We start from the raw sequence: 21,917 nt of genomic DNA, 5'->3' as shown, positions 1-21,917 counted from the left end.
AATTGATAACCAAAGGCGGCGGTCAAAGGTTAAAGTCACAGAGACACCATGTGCTTTTATTTCTTGGAAATGCATTAACAAAGGAACAGCTTGAGAGGACTAACATCCCCTCAGACTCAAGGATAAGCTCCTTGGGGTTTGTTGGCCCTGGGTCAAAGGTCAAGGGCATTGCAACACAATGTCAGTACTCTGTGCCCCTACCGTTCTTGTAAACATGATATCTCACAAAGACCATGAGGGAATTCGAAAATGGCCCCAACGTCCACTAAGGTTTGGTAGTCAAAGTTCAAAAGTCAAGGTCATCGTGATGACATGTATAAACACAATGAAGGAATTTGTTTCAGTGTTGGGACTAGCATCCTACTGGACGCAAAGATACAAAATGAGGTTGTGCTGACCAAAGCTCGAAGGTCAAAGCCACATCCACCCATTCTTGCAATATATGGAGGAAAAGTTCATTACATCAGGTACAAACTGATTAGACTGAGTCTGGATGGACATGCATCAATGCAACTTCAAGGGTTTGTGGAGACATAAAACCACAATATGTTAATTCTAGCTGAATTTAAATCTATAAAAAATATTACCAAATTAAAAGCTTGCCCCCTAGTGTTAGAATTCCCCATATACTGTATATTTTGTACTGGTCACCTTGTATTTACTTCTTAGCTCATGGCACTGGGACTTTGTTGACTCGTTTTGTTTATGTGCAGCACATCCTCATTCATGTATTGACCACATGTTTTGGCCACATGCAGTCGTCCTCTTTCTGCTATCAGCAGGCTCCATATGGGTCCCTGCAGGATGGACACAGATGGACACGCAGCCAGGATCGGCTGAAAGCCTGGCTGACACACCGGCCTCCCTTCTCATCAAGTGCCTCACAAAATGGCAGCACATCACAGTCACATCAGGAGGATTTCTGGTTTATCCATTAGCAGTGGAATTATTTAAATGCAAATTTCGCCTTAGCCCTGTATTTGCTCTGGTCGTGTACTTTTCAGACTAATTAACATTTAGAGTTGTTTAACTCAGTTACCATTCACCCATGGAGGAGGACATAAGTTTTTCAGAGTTACACATGAATAATTTAACAAGCTACAAAATGCAGAGCAGAATTACATTACATTCTCACACATCCAGAGGTAAACACTCCATTTATTTGTAGAGCTGGTTTGCATTATTTAAGATGTATTATCTTTACAAAATATGTCCATAACAAGGTTTGTGTGGTGAATTATTGGGCCTTTCTGCTTTTGTACAACACTGCGACACTAAAACGTTATAAAGATAAAAGATTAGAAAAGTAGAAAACATATTCAGATTTCTTGTGTTATGACGATAACCAAGGGGTCCAATTCCATCTGAAGCAGACTGTTTGAAGATCAAAGCTGTTACTTTATCTCAAAACCAAGTTGATAGCGTCCAGAAATAGGGCAGGGAACTCCAAGACTCCCGCTATATGCCCCCCTGCTTTTCCAGGCCATCTGTATCATTTCTTGCACCGAAGCTGAATTCGGCTGAATATCTATGGATAATATGTGTATTGTAATGCAGTACACTTTCCAAATTAATCACAACATGTTGGCATTTCCTGCACAAATGATAAAAAATAAAATAGTAGATACATAGATTACAAGAGTTAATGTATTGGATGTTGAGTTCTAGCATTATATCAAAATCCTAAGCATGGATGTCAAATCTGTGTCTTTGTGCAGTGGTCTGACCTGCAAAGTAAATCATATCGTTGAGTAATTGTCGTTCACTGCTTTCTGCAATAAAACTCCTCCACTGTCATATCAGCTTTTGGTTTTGATGTTTTAATTTATCAAGTGATGTGTCACTGAACATCACTTCCCAAATTATAGCGTTCAGAGCCATACAGAGAAGGCAACAAACAAAAAAGGTAGAGATGGAGCAACGGATATTATTGATTCCTTTTGCAAAATGAAAAATGGGGTAGAATAGAAGTGTAGCAGAAGCATAAATCTAGACCGACATCAAGTGCTACATTAAAATTGAGACATATTAATGTGATCGCACTGACAATAGAATCTGAGACTTGACTATTTACTCACCTGAATAACTGAATGAATAACCTCAGAGGTGATTCATTATAAAATAGCTTCCGATACAAAAGCCTGGTGAGGTGGTCTTGCTCTGCTACTTCTAAAAGGTTGAGGAAGTGAACCAAATATAAATTGGACAAATCAAGTTCTGTGTCTTCATCATTCAAGTGTTTTCTTTCGTTCTCCTCAACACGAATCGTTTGAAAACACTTTCATATCAAGCATAAATCCCACCTTTTACCCGGTGAGGCTTTGGTATAGTTTTGCCAAAGTAGAAGCAACGCTTGTCTTTTTTGATGATGGGTATTGGTATTGATAGGTGGGCAACATCAAGCGTATCGTATTGTTTTTTTTTTTCCTGCACGATTGCCTCAAATAGATTTCAGACAGCAGTTAGCTCACAAGTTGTTTGAAAGACATGAATGGAATGTAAGAAAATGGGCCCCTTATGTGGCCAATGTAAGTCGTTTGTGGAAATATTACATTTCTTTTGTTGATTTTTTTGTTTGTCTGGTAGTTTTTGGTCATTTTGCAGCCCGTTTGTTTCCGTGCTCTATGGTTATTTAGTCATTTGGATACTTTGGTGGACATTTTGCGTTTTCTAAATGAGCTCTTTTACACAAAGTATGAACAGTAACTTAAGAGGCTCTGTTGCAGGGGGCCTCTGGACCACTTGGGCCCCTGGCAAACATCCTCATTTTAACTAGCCTAAAAAGCTCTGAGAGCACACAGGACTCAGAAAATGTCAGTCAGTGAAGCTAACATTTCAACGAACAGTTGTGGAGAGGCTGAAATCAGTTTGTATCTTACAGAGGGCATGTTGCGTTCTGCTTCCTTCCAAGCCTCTGTCTGTATTGTGATTAGACATTAGTAACCATATGCTGTACACCTTACCCCTGCTTCATTAGGAGTCCAATTTATTGCATGTTTTAGGTGAAAGAACTCTCCTGAGATTAATTTTCTGAAGTGTTGTGAAATCTTAATCATTTATTTATTTTCAGGGCCCCCGGGCTCAGAATATTCATCAGTGGTTTGATGTATAGGTGTATTAATTTACTAACCAATTTAATTGTTGGGAGGCCAGACGTTTATGAATATTTTGTGTGCAATTAGCTCTCTGTGCAGTGTTGATGAAACATTTCTCTAAATTACAGGGGATGGATCAAGTTTTAATGATCTCTCATTTTATCCTAACAATGCTGAGAAAATTGTGTTATGGCCTTATTCAGTGCATTATTTAGAAAGATAGACTCCCATGTTTGTCTTTCTACTAACACCTGTGGTCTGCGCTCTGTGATGAGCATCTAATTCTCGATCCCCTCACTTGTAGGTGTGCACAAACCGCAGTTTTTCATCTAAAAAGTTATGATCTGCAGTTGAAGCCGTTGTCACTGCTGAATCGTATAACAGCGGCAGCATTCGGCAATGGAACCAGGCTCTTCCCCAGTGGAAGGGACAGTGGGACCAGACCTCTGGCTGTCAGGATAATTGGCAAAGGCACCTGGATCATACAGCGGGAATGACAGACTGACATTCATTACCTTTAATAGTATTTCCTCCATCACTCTGTCACTCTTTTCCTTCTCTCTCTCTCTTTCTGTGGCTCACACACATACACACACTTTTTCGTCCATTTCCTATGTGTCTATGCCCTCGTCAGCCCTCCCACCATCGCCCTGTGGCTCACCATCCAATGTCTCCCTGGCATTGTTATCCTTGGCACCTAAGAGATAAAGTCACTGCTGATGACTGATGACCATAGGTCCATGCAGAGATGAGCAGCAATTTGTAATGATACAGATATGCTGTATGACTTTTATATGATACTCAAGGCTGTGTCTGTACGGCATGTCAGGTCAGACGCTGGATCAGTAGTAGCATTACGAAGCGCATCATAAAAGTCCTTGTAAATAAAGCAAATGTTCTTTCGAGCAGCACCCCCAGCCTGGACCTTGAAAAGGTAAAGTCCTTAATGAATAAATGGGATTTTAGTCAACAGTCTGGATACAGCCGGGACTACCTGAGTGAGGTTCGGGGGGCTTTTTAAAGAGCTGTTTATGATTCTGCAGTGACTGAAGCAGTTAATGACCGGCTGTGGGCATCACTCACTGTGCTTCTCGGGGACTACATTGGCACACTAAAAGAGCTCATTATGACACTTTACAGATGTCAGCTCTGCCACTTGTGAGGTTTGCCTGTTGGCCTCCCATGATATGCTGGTCCTGGTCAGGCTATGGTTGTGGACCTCTGGGCTGCTGAGCTGCAGAGGGAGGAGGTTGAATGCCAAGTTTACACTGTCTGTGCAGTATAAATAAAAGGGGGCGAGCCAGTGCTTATATTTTATTGAAAATAACACATAGGATTGTGGTGGTGGTGTTGTTTTTTTGTATTTTGTTTTTGTTTTTTTTTTCAGTGTAAATTATGCAGCCACAATTGTATCTTTTCTTTGTGCTTTGTTGGTTTTAATTTAAAGCTGTGTGCAAAGTACAGCCTCAGAGTCATTGTTGTTAAACAGTTGTTAAATGGGATCGCTTGCCTCATGCAAATGATGCAGCACAAACAGTGGTTCCTAGCCGAAGGCGTTGCTGTGATCACTCACACAGAGACTTGTTCAAACCAGTTTCCGATGCAGTAGCAAGGAGGCTTAAGTCCTAATACATAAAGTGTAAATGGAACCGAGCTCCACTGGTGCATTTTAAAACAGTGATGTGACCAGTCGAACCACCTCTACACAGCACATGCAATGTCCAAAGATGGTGAAGTCTAAATGCAGCTTGAGCTAAACCAAAGCTAAGCTCAGTTCAATGTGATTTGCATTGAAATGTTTACATGTCAAACGTCTAGAAATACAAGAAATGACAACAACAAACAAAAAGAGCACCCACCTAACAAAATATGGTGATGAATGCAGCATCGAACCCACAGATACACAAACACATAACTATACACTGACTACCCATGGGTCACTATATTTATGCTTTAAACAGTGGAGTTTAGTTCAATACATATTAATATTTATCCTCAGATTATCATCACTATACATGCTTCAAATGTTTTATTTAACAATATTTTGATTAGCTGTAAATTTGATTCGCTCTAAATAAAAAAAAAGAAATCATGAGACCTAGTGCAATCACAAACACATTGTACATGTAGTTTTATATTAGGTATCTGTAAGATGCTGATACCGGATTGGTAATTTAAAGTATGGATGTGCTTATACTGCATCATTGGGATTGGAAGAAGATGGGGAAATTTAAACCTGGATGTGAAAAACCAACTCAATTACATGATGTATAAATATTATTTATAACCGAATTGTGATGTATGATTAGGTGCTAACATTTAGTCAGGAAATCAACTATCATTATGTTTTTACATTGGAGCCGACTCGGTGCGGCCCAGTACTGCTGCTCCGTCGTTAATGTTGGACAGCAAAGAATTGTCAATTATACTACATTTATTTCTGTTGTCTGTAGACTCACCCAGGTTCTTTGGGCAGATGCGCAGTGATGCTAAACCATGAGAACAAACTTGTAAATGATCGCTGTTATTTTAATATGGAACGTTATTGCCAGACACAGCCTTGGAGGTTAATTTCATAGCAGAGGTGCTTCTTTTTTTCGGTGGAATCGCTGGCGGTGTTGCTGCTGCTGGCTATTTGCTGGTAACGATATTCAGTGGGTTTGAGTTTCATAACTTGTTGACTTGAATGGAGGATTTTTCAAGCCAGCCACTGTAGCCTTTTGCTGCACATTGATCAATATATAAATGTCCTGACTAAATAAGATCTTAGCTGAGCTATAATCACCGCAACTTGAAAGACACTTGCCTCCTGCGACTCCTGTTCTGTGTGTGACAGTGGATTCTTTATGTGCTGCTCAGCTCCTGCGTTTGTATCAAAGTAATACTGGAAAGCTCAACAGTGTTAAGTGTTTGTCTGCAGCCTCATTAGTCACACAAGACAGATGCATTAATGCCGGCTCTTAATGAACTGCCTCAAGCGTTCAATTTGATTGCACATAAGAACTGCTACTTTTGCTCACTTCCATCTTACACTGGAGCCTGTTATAAAACAATGAGCTGTTATTCATAACACATTAAAATGTGTATTGGTTAAAGCACAGAAATTGGTTAACTATATGAATGAAGCATATACGTATAAATAAAGCATATGTATAGTTTTTCTTTATTAATGGAATGACTTATATATATATAACACCACTAAGATCACTGTGTTACATTGGTAAAGTAATTATGCAATAACATTGATGTAATTGAAGGGTTGTAACTTTGATGTAACCAACGATATTTAAAGGAGATGTGACATACTCTCACATTCTTAGGCATTTTTCTCTGACATTTTCATGCAATCAAGCAACTTGCTTTCCATCACACATCTTCCTGGAAACCTTACCGACACGTATAGCAAGCATCAGGAATTCACTTTGTGGCAAAATTAGAAATTGTGCATACATTTGCATAAATGTTTCCTCAAAATCCTTTTGTTTTGCACCTTCCCTCAAGTGAATGATGGCCTATATTTCTGCTACTGATTGCAATCTAAACCGAGTGCTACGCTGAAATGTTAATGGATAGGCTTTAATTAACTCTTAATTCAGTTACGTCTTGATTTATAAGTGCCCGAACACTGTTGTGCATGTTGACTGACAATGCTATTGACAGTATGTTTCAAATGTCAATATGCTATGAATGTCGATATAGACTTTAACTAAATTTAGAAACACTACTCTGTTGAATGACACACTCTTTAATACAGTGTCAGACAGGAGAAACGTCTTAATATATTTTAGATTGACCAACCGTAGCACACTTTTGTTCAGTATTCAACCATGACCCATCATTCCCTGTATTTCAAACACCACTCTCAAGACACATAAATTGGTTTTTCTCTTGTATTGATTTGAATTTTACATAATGGGTCATAGGGGAGACTATTAAGACTCCATTGTTTTGCTATTTGTATAGGCCATTCAACTGCATCTCTCTGATTTTATTCATTACAAACCAGCGCTGCAACGCTCCCTTAAGGGATTTTCTATGAGCGAGAAACATAGATAAATAAGTAAATGCTGATATAATGGGCTTGAGAAAACTGTGTGAAATTTCAGTGCAATAAACATAGATGAAAAAGACAAAATAAAAGATGATACTCAAGGTATGATCCATCCCATATACACATGTGTATATGTGTTCATGTTAATTTCATATTATTATTAGCTAAATTTAAGTCATCAATAAAAAGGACAATGATCCGCTGTGGTGACCCTGAACTCAAGGGATAAGCAGACAGGCCAAAATGTTATTAATGCTGTGTGTAACACACATCTTGTTCTAAATGAATAGTTCAGATAAATTAATATCTGTCAACATCAAAATGGACAGAGACGCATCTTTCAAATACTCTGGCCTAAAGTGTACAGTGAGTATTTTTGGTACAATGTGTCAAAATCTGTATTTGAAAGAGACTCAAAAGCCTAAAAAAGTGTCTGCTCTTATATCACTTTTAAACCACCAATTTTCAAGCTCCTACGTTGCCTGTGGGGCATCATTCAGTTAACTTTGGTGAGAACTTCAAATGTATACCATCAAGTTTGATTTCATTCCCAGTATTTTACCGCCTGTCAGGAGAGTGAATGTTCTCGACTTAATCCAAGGCATCAAACTGAAGGACGGTTTCTATCTGCTGCTACTGTATGAGAATAACATACATGACCCATGAGGTTAAGTACTGCTCCCTGAACACTCTTTCCGTTAGTTAAAAGGCAGTGATAGGAGAGAGGGCTGAGCTTTCGCAGCCTCACTGACTTAATTAAAGCATCCAGCCAGCTTAAGCACACTGTACATAAGATATATGTGTCCATATTAACAGCCCTTAATGCACAAAGCTGCGATGGTGTCAACAGGAAAATCCAGTGACACATATGACCCACAGCGTGGAGCAGCAGCAGCAGGCCTCCCAGAGGAGAACATCAGGCCAGTGACACAGCCCCACAGGAGAATTATGATGAAGAGAATCTGATGGACTTGAAGTGTTTTTGTTCTGGAGGCTTGTAATTACAGCCCAGACAGCCAGGGAATAATTATGTGAGCTCCGTCACTGAATGATAGAGGGGGTAGGTGGAGAAAATGAAAATCGGAGACATCATCCACCTCTCAAAGAGGAGGGACGCAAGAAAACTGGAACATTACTATTTTTCTTCCTTGTGCTAGAAATGAAAAGAAACAAAGAGCAAGGCATTTCATCCCTCCCCCCATCTCTGAGCTGCTCTAATCGTATCTTGTTCATTTGCTGGGCTCTCTCTCTCTCTCTCTCTCTCTCTCTCTCTGACCCCTTGACTTTTCTATCACTCTCTCTCTGCACATTGGCCTGTCTGCCTTTCTCCCCCTCCTACTTCCCCGACCATGTTCCAGGCTACTCGGGGCAATAACAATTTAAAATGACAAAATGGAGATCATCGTTTCATGTCAATGTCACAAGATCAAGCGAGATGAAATGGCCCGTGAAAAAGGCCTACATATGCTAGTGTGCAGCTTTCTGCGTGCGTGCATGCATGCATCTGTGCGTGCACGTACTGTACAAGCGTGCCGGTCTGTGTGCGTGCCGCTCGCTCAGCTGTACTTCTAACAGTGTATGACATCTGCCTACCACAGTGCGTCGTGTATGAGAGATTCTGAGTGAATCAACCCCCGATGCAGTCAGGGCTAATGTGGTGTAACAGAAAGGGGGTCGTCCCGGTCTGCTCATTTTCCCATTGTCATTACTCCCCACATTCACCCGCATTCATGATAGCAGCTGCATTGCTCTTGCAGTGATGTCAGCATTTTTGAAGCTAGTATAATATATCTAAATCCTGCACGCACTGCTTCTTTGATGGTGATGATCCTGAAGTGGGATTTTTATTCTGTATCTACCACACTTTGACTCTGTTCACTGGCTTTTTTTTTTTTTTTTTTTTTTTTTTTTTTTTTTTTTTTTTAAGGCGAAAGAACTGGCCATAAACAGGAACACACACTCAATGGCTTGGTCTCTTTTCTGATTTACTTTTCCTCTCTGGCTTTCCTGAAACAGATGGTCTTATAAACTTTACCACCAGTTCTGGACAGTAAAAGGAAAGCTTTTATTATTTAAAACTCATTTTTACAGCACAGTTTAATGCTTCTTGAATGTTGCGTATGTTGGAGAACCCGTTTCCCCCACTCGCTCCTAAATGTAGCAATAAAACCTGAAGATTTTCCCCAGCTTGGTCACACGGAGTTGGTGTATTTCCTCAAATGGCATTGTCTAAGCAGGGTATAGCCGTGATTGTCGATGCTACACATCCTTCGCCTCAGCTTTAATTACACCATAGTCAGACAAGCCATAAAGGCAGCCACGGCTTCTAGTCGCCATGCTGATCAATAAGTGGATGGACTCCAAACCTATTGCTGCATGTAAGAAATACAACCAGGAAAAGAGGAAAGGACTTGGTGGGGAGGTAATATCAGAAAATTGTCTTGTGTGGTTGCAGTGCACAGAAATCTTCTCCTATTATTAATTTGTTTTATCACCCGAAAGGCAAATTTGAACCTGTGTACTTAGTTAAAAACATCTGATTAAAGCAGCGTTTTTTTGTTACCTTGTTTTGCTAAATTAACATAAAATGAACAGTTTATTTTTTTTGTTTGTTTTGTTTTGTTGTGTTTTTCTCTTGAGCATTGCTATTCACTGCACATATGGCTTCATAAAAGTATACAGTGTTTATCTAAATGCAAAGCACAGACAGGATGAACAAAGCATTACTCATCCGAAAAAGTGCAAAGTATTGTTTTCTGCAGCTTTTCCCAAAAAATGTATTCCTGATATTCAGATATAAGCAGAGCCACTCTGGGGGATGACGCTGAAATGAACAAGGTGGCAGAGTGCACCATTACTGTACGAAAAGGAGAGACTGGCAGAGGGGTAAAGAGGGAGAGAGGATAGGGGAAGTGCTCGGATGGGTAGACTGGGAGATTTGTTGGGAGAGAGAGCAATATGGAAGATGATGATGATTGAGAAAGATGGATAGGAAAAGATGAGAGACGGGGGGAAAAAAGAGGGATGATTTACAGACGGCATGAGAGGACGGGAAAGAAATGGAGCCGAAAAGCAGTGCGGGGGGTGGGGTGGGGGGGTTAGCTAAGGAGCAGGCAACAGGAATAGAGGAGGTGTCACCGTCAAGGGTGTCTCAATGAGATGCCATAAAACACTCTTATTCTGCCTACTGTCACAGCATAGAGTTGGGGGCTCACAAAGAGAAGCGTGTGATGCACACACCAACACTCAGACACTAAAGACACAGTGATACATTAACATCTTACTTGTGTTTATTTTTCTAGTCCGGGTTCGCAGTGTATTGCAGTGACATTGGTTTCCCTGCATATCATAACAGGAGTGAGCGGGAACAAAATAAACCACTGAACATGTCTGTAGCCGTTTTCGGTTTTTCTGTCAAGGGTATTTTCGGGCAGTGTTATTTCTCAGGCAGAATTATTAGAGGCAAACCACAGGTCTGATGTGGGGGACAGTTATGTGTTTTGTTTTTTGGGGGGGGGGCAGGCTGCAGGGTGGGTAATGTGACAGGAGAAGGTTCTCTTTCCACTGCAGATCTATAATTTATTAACAATTTCTTTTATTATGCTCATTATTGGCAATCTGGCTGTGGGAACACAGAGCTGCCATCTGTGCCTGATTCATTCATTCACTAACAGTAATTATGGCTTATTTAAATGCTGTTTGCTCAGAAAACAAGTAGCAGTAATATTTAAGCCTTTTTTTTTTGTCAAAAAATAATATTTGACATAGTGTTTGTCAGAGAGGATATTGCATTTGTGTTCAAACCCAAAGTTTGGCTCCAAAGAAAACACTAATAGTGCTGAGGAAGGTCCGCCCAATGATTTTAATTCTGTATTTGTATCTGCTTTTGAGTCTTGCACAGAATTCAAGATTTATTCAAAATGATATGTATTCGTATGTGTTTTTTAATTAACTGCTATTGCATAAATACTCCGAATACCCGACACAATTATGTAACCAAGAAAGTGCTTTCAACTCCCCTGTGGGTCTGTGTACCTCTTGGATTCTCTTAGCTAATTCCTACGTAATACAGTGTTTCATCTGGTTTGTGCGTCTCCCGCTGCACCTACACTGCCAGAATCTGCTTCCACATTTAATTTTGCCCATTAATTAGAGCTGTTCAATTAGATAAGTGCATATCGTTAAGGTGCATTCTTTGCTGATTAATACAGTGGAGAGAAGCTGTTGCTGCATTCAGGTACAACAAGCGATGATTGATATTGAACTTGATGCTTTTGCCCATTCAATCTGGGAAAACCGTTAATCAAACGGACCGATTGACAAAGAAGCTTCTCACACAGACTTTGGTTTGAAAGGAAAACGGGGCCAACCGCGGCATGAATAAAAAAAGCTGCTTATTGCGAACTGGCAAGGAAGCGCTCTAACAGGCAACTCTGAATACATTTGTTCAAGATCATTTGGTGCCCAGTGATTGAGTGAGGGCTGGGATTTCCCTACATCGACCAGAAACGGGGTTAAATCAGGCGGGTTGAGCCGGTGTACATTTTGGCAGCTCATCAATTAGGTGAGTTAAAATAGCAACCACACACTATATACCTCCAATTATTATTGCACAAATTACCTCTCTCTTCCTCTTCCTCATTTGTTATATTGTTTTTATTGTTATACAGTAGGGTCAAGCTACAGCAGAGCATTGTGGGTTTAACTAGCAGAGTGCAGTATATCTGAAATAGTGAAACACTGGAGCCAGATGGATGCTGTAGTTAAGGACAGCTAACAAGAATTTGAGCACGACTTGGACTTGATGTCAACATGACCTAATAGTATATCTCCTCAGGCAATACGTACGATTGCAAACAGACACCTTGCTAAAGATCGTGATCATTTCTTCACTGTCACAACATGCAGCTAATAATCATTCCAGTTGTGTGTCAGCACAATGCAGCCCTGCTCCCACACTCGCACGTGCACACACACACACACACACACTGCACCCTCTGTGTTCAGGTTGCACTAATGAAGATATTGCAGAGCCACAGAAAGGTCAGTGAGGCAGCTGAAATGATGCTCAGCTCAATGCTCCTAATTACTGTGTTTGAGAAGGGATTGGAAACACGGACATGTGACTCGTCCTTGCTCGGTTTACTTTAGTGAAGAAGCCCAAATAATGCCAGGCTGGCGTGTGTGCGTGTCCTTAGCACACATTGTTAGACCCATCTTGGAAGTGGCGTGTACAAAATGACCATAAAATATCTGTAGATGGAATTGATGAATACCCATTACTTGCACAAGTTGCACACATTGCAACTCTTATAAATAATATTGCACGGTTTGTATATAAATGGAAATTTGTAATCACATTTCGGAACTGCAGCACATAATGTACCTCGCCGTACGTTATGATATTCACCGACCCGGTGTTCTTGTGAGAACAACATGGACTCCTTCTCCCTTGAAGGCCCAGCAGAGGATGTATTTCCTGGAGCAGTTGAGGAACTTTAACCTGCCTGAGGAGCTAATAATCCGGTTTTCTCTGCTGTTATTGAGTCTGTCCTTTGCACCTCTGGTAATGCCTGGTTTGGAGCTGACCCTAAACAGGACAAGTGGAGGGTATCAACTGCAGAAAAAGAAAGATTGCAGCACCTTGTTTATTGTTGGACGTACTCTGCACTGTCCATGACAGCTACCAAGGACTGCAAGCAAATCATGTTAGTGTAATAAACCTGATTCTAAACCATCACAGAGCAACACAAATAAAATAGTATAAATATGCTGTGTGTGTACGATGCACAGAGAAGGAACATCAAGTGTTTGATCATGTGTTTAGGAATCTGCTTACCTATAGTTTTGCCTATTAGAGAAGACTGCCGTAGGTCTTAAAGACATTTTAAAACGATTTCAGCACTCCTTAAAAAAAGTCAGTATTCTCCACCATTAAGCAGATGTTTAGTTGTTTCCCATTGCCATCAGCAAAATAGTTGCAATTTCCTTATACATTGTACCTCAGCTTTGGCCATCAGCATTATTCTGCTTCTGCAACAAGAGCGCACTGTTCCCCAGTCGTGTAAGGTATACGAGTCTCATATCTTTTCACACAAGGAGTTCTGCATCTTTCAGGTGTTTTTACAAGGACATCTATGAGATGAGAACGCTTGTTAGGGGGCTGCAACTCGCTGATACTTTAAACGGCAGCCAGAGGACAGAAACCGTAAAAGTGCCCATGTAGGTGAGCTATGAAACCAATCAAACACGCGCACTTTTAACTTGTTAACTCGTACGCATGGTGGAAAATACCCCTGGGCTTGTGGTGTGCATGCATCCATCCATGCTACATGACACCATTTTTTTTTTTTATATTTCAAAGGCTTGAACTTCAAGAGAACTGACAATTTCAACTGTAGCACAATTTAGGCACTTAACTGACTGGGCAGCAGGCAGAAGGTGGAGTCAGTAAGTGGATTGCAGGCGCCCTAAAGCCGATTTATCTGATAGATGTTTGGACCTGGTTCGTTGGGCTGACCTATGGGGCAAACTGTAAATTAGATTTTTTTTTTTTTTTCTTAAACCGGGCTCAGAATTTGTTGCCATGCCATCACTGTTTGCCCTCCCTCCACCACCTTCAGCAAAGGAATCACTTGGTATACAGATATTATGAGCTCCACGGTATCACGTGTGGCACATCTCCTGTCGCAGATGGTGCGATCACATTAACTGAGAAGAGAAGAAAAGAATGGAGACAATGGGACAGGACTGTTTGGCCTGTGAGTGATAAATGGCACGGCTAAGGAAATGGTCTGGAAGAGAATGCTGCGTCAAGCAGTCAACTGGCCAGGCATCGATTTAATCTTGTGCACTCTCCTGATTTGACCGTGTCACAGTGAGATTGAAAAGCCTAAGTGGATGCGGGGCTGTGTTCACTCACCTGAGCGCACTGCACTGATAAGCCCACAGTGAACCTAAAAGTGAGCTGAGACACTGGACGGAATAGAATGGGGTGGAACATCACAAGACACAGGGCGAGACGGCTGTTTCAGGCCTGCTAACAAGCAGCTAAATCCACTAGAGGGGCTGATCTATCGATTTATCGCAGGGTTGGAGAAGTCACAAAGCTTATTCAATTGGATTCTTTGTATCCAATGGATTCTGACTCCGAAACACGGGGATCCCTTTGGCTCCAAGACCAACTGGGCTAGAGGGATTATTATCTAATGAATATTCTAACTGCTGCCATATCAAACACGGGGGATTAATAATGTAAAGAATGTGTGTTTGAAAAGTTTCAATGGATTTGAATAAATATGATTATAAATGTAAGATGTGGTCTGAGGTTCATGTAGAACAGGAGGAAATTGCTATTGATCTCAGAGAAATCCCAGTTTGTGTGTTACAGCTTTCCTGACCCTGAATGGTCGGCTGTACAGGTGCTCAAATGTCACAAAATAATCTTTAATTAAAGAAGACTTGCTCCATGCGTTGCCTTTAATTCAAATAATCACTTTTTGACATTTAGCTCGCTCTCATCGCATTGTGGGATCAGTCGATGGTTAGGATTAACTATAATCCTGGGTGTTTGGTGAATAGATTCATTACTGGAGAAACGTGTTCGGACAAGTGTACACACTTTTGCTGACTTACATACTTTGATATTGATGCGTGCGTACATACATGGACGCGTAGACACACTCTGCATACAATCTCACTGTAATAAAGCAGGCCACAGCTATTCCTCACCTCTCCTGTTTGCCTGCCCATTATGCATGTGCACACATGCACGTGCACACGGGCACATGCATACGCAATTGACAGGCCGCATAAACAGGCACCACGCAGGTCGAGACACCGTGGACCTCTCTCTCATGTTTTTAAAATTAAGTGGCAGCCTCACCTTGGCCTCCTGTGACTCGAATGTGATTCTGTATGCCACCGTTGCACTCTGGGATCCCATTAGATAGATTGTCCAGGACGATCAAAACAATATTAATTTCTCCGCTGTGTTGTGATCATAACAGGCTTTATTTTTGCCACATTTAACTATGACCATTGATTGATCGGATCAGCTTCCTCATACCTATCCTCATCACAGGAAATGGTTCCATTCCTGAGAACTCGATAGTTGCACAAGAACTGTTTTTTTTTTTTTACTATAACACAACTTGCATGACCAAAACTTATTTAACTGCATCATTGCTGCCTTCTTTACCAATTAGTTGCTGCCCAACATTCTGAATTGGGTGTTATCCGAGATCAACTAGGATTTGCAAGCTTACATTGAATTATCCGAGCATTGCTTATGCATTGTTTAAGAGCACGTCATCGCCGTTTCATGCACTTGCACACACGCGGGAGTTGTCAAGTCTGGATCAGCCTTGATCTGTCGCTACTGTCCAGTTGGCGGGGGTTGTGTTTGCTTTGCCCAAAGGCAACCCAACATTTAGGTGTATATGTATTCCGGTGTGATAGAGACGGCAAGAGGTGTTTTTTCTACTCGGGGGTTCAGGCTGTAGGCTGCCAAGGTCGTCTAATTATGGCGTTATTACCTCTGATAGTGGGATCTAGGAGTGGGTTTATAGTGGTCTTAACCTGTAAATTAAAGTCAATAGGGTTTCTAATGAGGAGACGGGTGGCCTTCGGTCTCAGGCAGTGTGGTAGACATTTTCCTTCAGGATATCCACGTGGACAGCAAATGGCACACCCCTCTCCGTGTGGCTGCTGTATTTTTCCTTCTAGCTTTACTCAGCATCCTCTTTCTTGAATTTCACATACAGTGTTGCTGAGATTGCAAAACTTTTCAGTGCACAGTTCCTGCTCAGCTGTGTAGCCCACAATACCTGGGACACTGAGCAATGAAGGCACCCTCTTTTTTTTTTTTTTGTTGTTGTTGTTTTTAATTTGTTTTTTTGTATAGTGTGCACAAATAATCACGTTATGTAAGGTGGAATCTGGGACACAGTATGCAGAGGATGTGCCGCAAGGTGTTGAGCCTACCCTGCTCACTTGCTCATTTGCTTGGTTATTTGAAGTGAAGCATCATTTGTGCGACAACGGCGAGGAGATTGTGTTGACATACTTTTGCCATGTCCATCTAAGCTTGACAAATGAGGGTATTCAGCCTTAAAAGATCTCAGTTCTTGTTGTTTTTGCTACTTTTTTTTTTTCTTTCTTTTTTTTCAGTTTCTTTAAAAATTCATTTGGAATCGTTGGCGCACTACACTGGAGCTCGTAAGTTGTTGAGGATTAAAGTGGAAAAATGTTCATTAGTAATGTATTGCACAGTGAAGCGGGACTTTCATCTGCTTTGCTTGGCAGATATCATATATATTCCTCTGTCACTGGATGAGCTTCCTAGATATTTTTTCCAGCTAAATATCTCTTGTCCAATTAAAAGCAACGCTGCAGCGTGCTTCAGTATATAACCTCTCATTTAAATACAACCTTTACCTCAACTTTGGTCCCTTGTTTATTATTCATGCTACCTTGATCACATGCCATTTACTGCTGAGTTTTTTGGCTAGATCATATATTCGCCATGCACTCAGATTGCCTTACTGGGGCAGTTAAAAGTAACGTTTGAAGACTTCCACTGGGACATAAAATGCAGGGCAGACTGGGCTCCGATGCCGCGCTTTGAACCACTTGTCCCTGCTCACTAAAGAAAATCAGAGACGAGGTGAGAGAATAGTGCTCGGTGAGAGAAGAGGTGCAGGATAAAGTTACCCACTTCCTTGCATTTTTTAGGGGCCATTAGAGAGCTTTCCTGTTAGATATATGCACGGATGCTGGGAGACATGGAAATGCACTGGGCAGGTTTTTGATTGTCATGACGCGTGAATGTCAAGAGACCACTTTTCTAATGGACTTGGCTACCTGTACGTGTAGCTCTGCAGTAAAGCTATAGCATAACTTTAGATATTTGTATTTTTTAATTTTCTGTTTCATTATAGAAATGATATCATGAGTACAGGAAGTAAAATGGTAAATGGTCTGCACTTATATAGCTCATTTCTCCCCATTGGTAGTCAAAGTGCTTTAAACCACTTCCCATTCATCTATTTGCACTCACAATCACACAGACACACACACACACCGAGCAACTGAGTTCAGTGTGTGAACCGGAAGAGCCGGGGATCGAACCGACAACTGTGGGATTGGTGGAAAACCTCTTCGTCCTGCACCACAGTTGCCCCAAGTCATGATTGGATAGTGAGGATTATCATTTTTACCATGTCTTTTTGATTCTGCAGAAGGAAAGTGACGCTCGTGTGGCCGAATGAGTTAGAGTGAATTTAACACCTTCCTACTGTATATAGTAGAAAGACAGTTTCAATGATAGAGAAGCCTTTGAATAAGTCTAAGGCTGTTATGAAGCCTTTAAGCTGAACTTAAAACCCTGAATAGCTCTTAATCACTTAAAGCTGGGAGTCTTCCTGTGGAATAAATTGATCTGAAATTAGTGTCACAGGTTGAACAATGATATCTTCTTGTAAATGGCCTGCATTTACACTGTATAGTGCTCTTCTACCAATTGGTATCCAAAGCGCTTTAAACTGCTTCCCATTCATCCATTCACACTCACAGTCACACACACACACACACTCATACACCGATGGGGGAGCTGCTATGCAGCTGTCCAAAACTCACCAGGAGCAACTAAGTTGGGGTTCAGTGTCTTGCTCACAGACACTTCAGCATGTGACCAGAGGAGACGGGGATCGAACCAACTGTGGGATTGGTGGACGACCGCTCTACCTACTGCACAATTCAGTTTCAATTATGTTTGGTTTCGGCACATAGTATTTACTCATCACTAACTCAATATCAGTGGATAGGTTGCACTTGCTGAGTCTGCAAAATGAAATGCATGATTAACCCAGAGGGTCCACTTAAATATTAATGAAATAACGTTACTTGAAGATAAAAAGATAAAATACCATAAACTCACTACGCCCACTAGTCACCCATTGAATATGCAGCGTGCACAATTCAGAGTGTTCTATTAGCAGACATCGAGCACAGTATTTAGGAGACGTTTTTGTTAGTGTAGTCAACAAAAATGAGTTTTTGGTGTGTTTTCTTTAGCTCACATCTAGTAAAAATCAAATTTATTTATATATCACTATGAATTAAAAGCCAAGGAAAATCAATAAGTCTTAGGTAATAGCTTTAAGCTGCCAAGAGTGGCTGATCCAACATTCAGGGGCGGACTATTCCATAATTTAGGAGCTGCAAAAGCACAATGAGCCTTTTAGTTTCTCTAAAGTACATAGAGAGCAGGTCTCTACTGTTGTCCCCATCAGCCTCTTCTGTACTTTGTGTTCAGAAAATGCATGTTTACATGTAAACTAAGATGGAGAATGCTTCCTGTTGTGAGCATGTTAGCACGCTGACGTTAACATTACTGGAACTCCATGATGCTGCTACTGTGGCTATAGACTGTTGCCTTGGTGGAACTTTAGAAAACTTGAGATACAGAAACATGTTCATAAGCTAAGTGCTACTTGTCATAATGCCTAAACGGATCTATGGAAAACCACTGGAGGACCCATTTAACATAATGCGTGTACATGTATCGCTCTGCAAATGCCAATTGAAAAAGCAGCCTATAGTTTTTAACACTCCAAAGCTTCTTTACATCCTGGATGGATAATGCAACCCAGGTAATAGGCAGTGCACTAATACTGTCTTATATTACATTTTTATGCATACCTGCTATATTGAGATAGTTTAACACTGCTATCAACACACATGACTTATTAATTACCCCTTTGTTGAGCAAAGAAGTTTAAAGAAATGCTCAACTACAAATGATCCAATTTGAACGTGTGATTCCAGAGAGAAAGATTAAATTAAAGCCAGTGCACAGAATTTATCTCAATTGAGATAAAGCTAATTTCGGAAAAATGTTGATTCTCAGTGGTGAAGCGACACACACTAAACCAAACAATCACTGCATCAGTGGTTAATAGTCGACTCACACCGTCGTGCTCAATATACAATTAGGATATTCTCTGTAAAATTAAAAATAAAAAAAACAACCAATAGTGTGAAGGAAGTTATGAAGGAAAAATATCACCCTCGATTATCAACCTTGTACATAATGACAGATGATTAATGACATTAATACAGAAACAGTGTGCCAAGTCATCTGCAGGATATTAATTTTTTTATTGCGTCTCGTTTTCCTACCTGCCAAAAATTGAATAATTAAAAGAACACTGCTGTTCGGGTTTTGGGCTTCAAACCTTTTCTCACATGTGGCCACGCGGCGGTAATTTATTCATAAATTCATTCAATAATAGAATCTCATTCTTATTTATGGTCTTGTGTTAGAGCTCACAGGAAGAAGTGAAGGGAAAATGTGAGAAAAGGAGTGAGAAGATTGTTTTCTAGTGTTTTACTTATTTATCTGCCCCCACCTACCACAACGCCCGCTCACATTAGAGTGAGCTGTCAGGTTGCCAGTGTGATTGCAGATGAGATTGTATACCCCACACAATGCCTTTAATTATGTTGCTGTCTCTCCCCTGTCAGAAAAGACTAAATGGATCAAAGGCTATATGGGAGAGAGTAAGTAAGCAATTATCTTCTTTAGTCTTCAGTCAACGGAGGCTTTGCTTTCTAGATGACACCAGAGCAAAGGCAGAGAATGAACGCTGATAGATGAGGCAATAATGGCACTGCATATAACATGTTAACAAAGGCGCTGCATATCTGCATCTGTCGTTACTCAAAAGTGACTTGACTGGTCATGCGATAACGTCTAACAAAGCGAGGGGAAAAACATATTATAGTAGTCTGGGGGCTCTCAGACATTACCCGCACTCTCATCCAGCGGTGCAGGTGAACAAACTGAATTGAGTGGAGAGCTGTAGAAAGAAATGGTAAATTTACTGTTGATGGTTTTTGGTGGATTGATGTGGACACACTTTAGAGTTTACAGATTCATCTTCGAGAAGCAATGGGAACCTTACTTTTCAAAGCTCTGATACAAGTCTTAATTCATGTCTTAGCAGACACTTATTTAGGATTTTTAAGATTTGGTGATACCCACGGTTGCAGTGGTCAACCAGTAATGCTCATGTTTGGATTTAAAAAAAAAAAAAAACTGGCTCGTTTCAATCAGGCCATGAGAAACCACAATGTGACTTCACGCTGCACATGGCAGAAGTAGCAGAGCACTGTAGAACAAGTTGGTTACTCTTCTGAGAAGGTAATGGCTTGCTGCCTATTGTTAATCCAACAGCTCACTTTAGCTGCCCCTTCTTGTTTCTTTCCTCATCTTTTATGAGAGAATGCTGTCGGTGCCAACCTCCGGGAGAAAACATTTGTGTTTACTGCGACTGTTTCACAAAAGGCACCCTAAGTTTTGCTAGTTGAATGCTTATTATTGGAACTGGTGGCATTTTGGATGTAATTTCTGTAGTATCAGGTGTAGGAGAGTGAACATATCAGTAAGAGGAAATAACATAGGCTCTTATGAAGCATCTGTGTAGCAATACACACATGCTTGAATTCCTGTGAACCTGTCCTGTGGGAAATCTGAATAATGTGCAGGAATGGCAGGCACTAACAATGACAACTACTATTAAGAAGGTAATTACAGAAGTTCCGCATATTAGATGGCTATTGATGGCCATACACACAGTAGCACTAGAAATGGGACCTAATTAATGAAAGTAATGAGGATTTAAATTAATGATCGACCAGCACATTCTGCTGTTGGTCTACAAATATCGAATTTAGGCAGTTAAGGTTCGCAAAATAGGAAAAATATATAGCCTGTATAGTGTTATCAAGCTGGTATCTAATCTTTTCAGACTCATTTTTTTTTTTTAAATTACTGAGTGTGTTTTAAAACATTTTATTAACCCAAAGTTGTTCAGATTTCTCTAAATATATTTTTACGAAAAGCCCAGAATGTCTTTGTCATTTATCCGTCAGTTTGGAAGCTGTTCACATAAAATTTGCATTATTCACAAGTCCATATTCTGAATGGGTTACAGTTTGTGTGGTCTTCACATTCCCCTTTCAGCCAATGTGAAAACGGCCCAGTGGCATAACACATATTTTCGTACAGTGCAGCTGCAGCTATTGGTAGGACAGCAGTTATATAGCAAACCGTAACCTGGATTCTGCTCCTGAATGTGAAGGGGAAGATGCTGATGATGCACAACTGAGACTTGTCCTCACGTATCCCCAGTGTGATGTCACAGTGGGAACAGCATCAACATCGCAAAATTGGGAGATTGACAACTTTAAATAACTGCAGAGATACTGTTAAGGAATTTGACAACACAACAGGGCTCCACCATCACCTTAATCCACCCAAGGACTCTTTACTTTTGTTTGCTTAAAAAAAAAAACGATACAAACAAAACGATTGGAATTAATAACTAAGAAATATAGTGTCAATAAAGTGCCATGAAACAGTACGAGTAACAAAGTACCTCAGTAAATACCCTCCCTCATTTGCTGAAATCATGCTGCTTTCTTTGTGTAATAGTCCTTAAAATGATTCCACTTTAGACGGAGAAAATTTCTTGGAGTGCATCAAATGAAACGGTACATAAGACCTATGCTATATGTAACTAATCGAATTCAAACGAAAATGTCACGAACACAATGAGGAGAACCATACCAACATTGTTCTTGCCAGGCTCATTCCTCTTGGTGGAAACGTTAAAATATTACAGAGATCATCTGCCATTTGACAGTTCACTTTCCAGAAATAACACTGTCACACAACAAGAGTTACAGTTAAAATAAATAGGTTT

General features: G+C 40.6%; 1 protein-coding gene across 8 annotated transcripts in view; it reads left to right on the top strand.

Moving 5' to 3' along the window:
• Window positions 1–21,917, top strand: part of LOC137103871 (netrin receptor UNC5D-like) — a 131,938-nt gene that overhangs the window by 47,053 nt on the left and 62,968 nt on the right. The window lies entirely within an intron of this gene.

This window comes from Channa argus, chromosome 18, assembly GCF_033026475.1.
Source record: "Channa argus isolate prfri chromosome 18, Channa argus male v1.0, whole genome shotgun sequence".
In the NCBI taxonomy this organism is placed as follows: Eukaryota; Metazoa; Chordata; class Actinopteri; order Anabantiformes; family Channidae; genus Channa; species Channa argus.
Note: the sequence above shows the minus strand (reverse complement) of the source record. Positions and strands in the feature narration are given on the sequence as shown.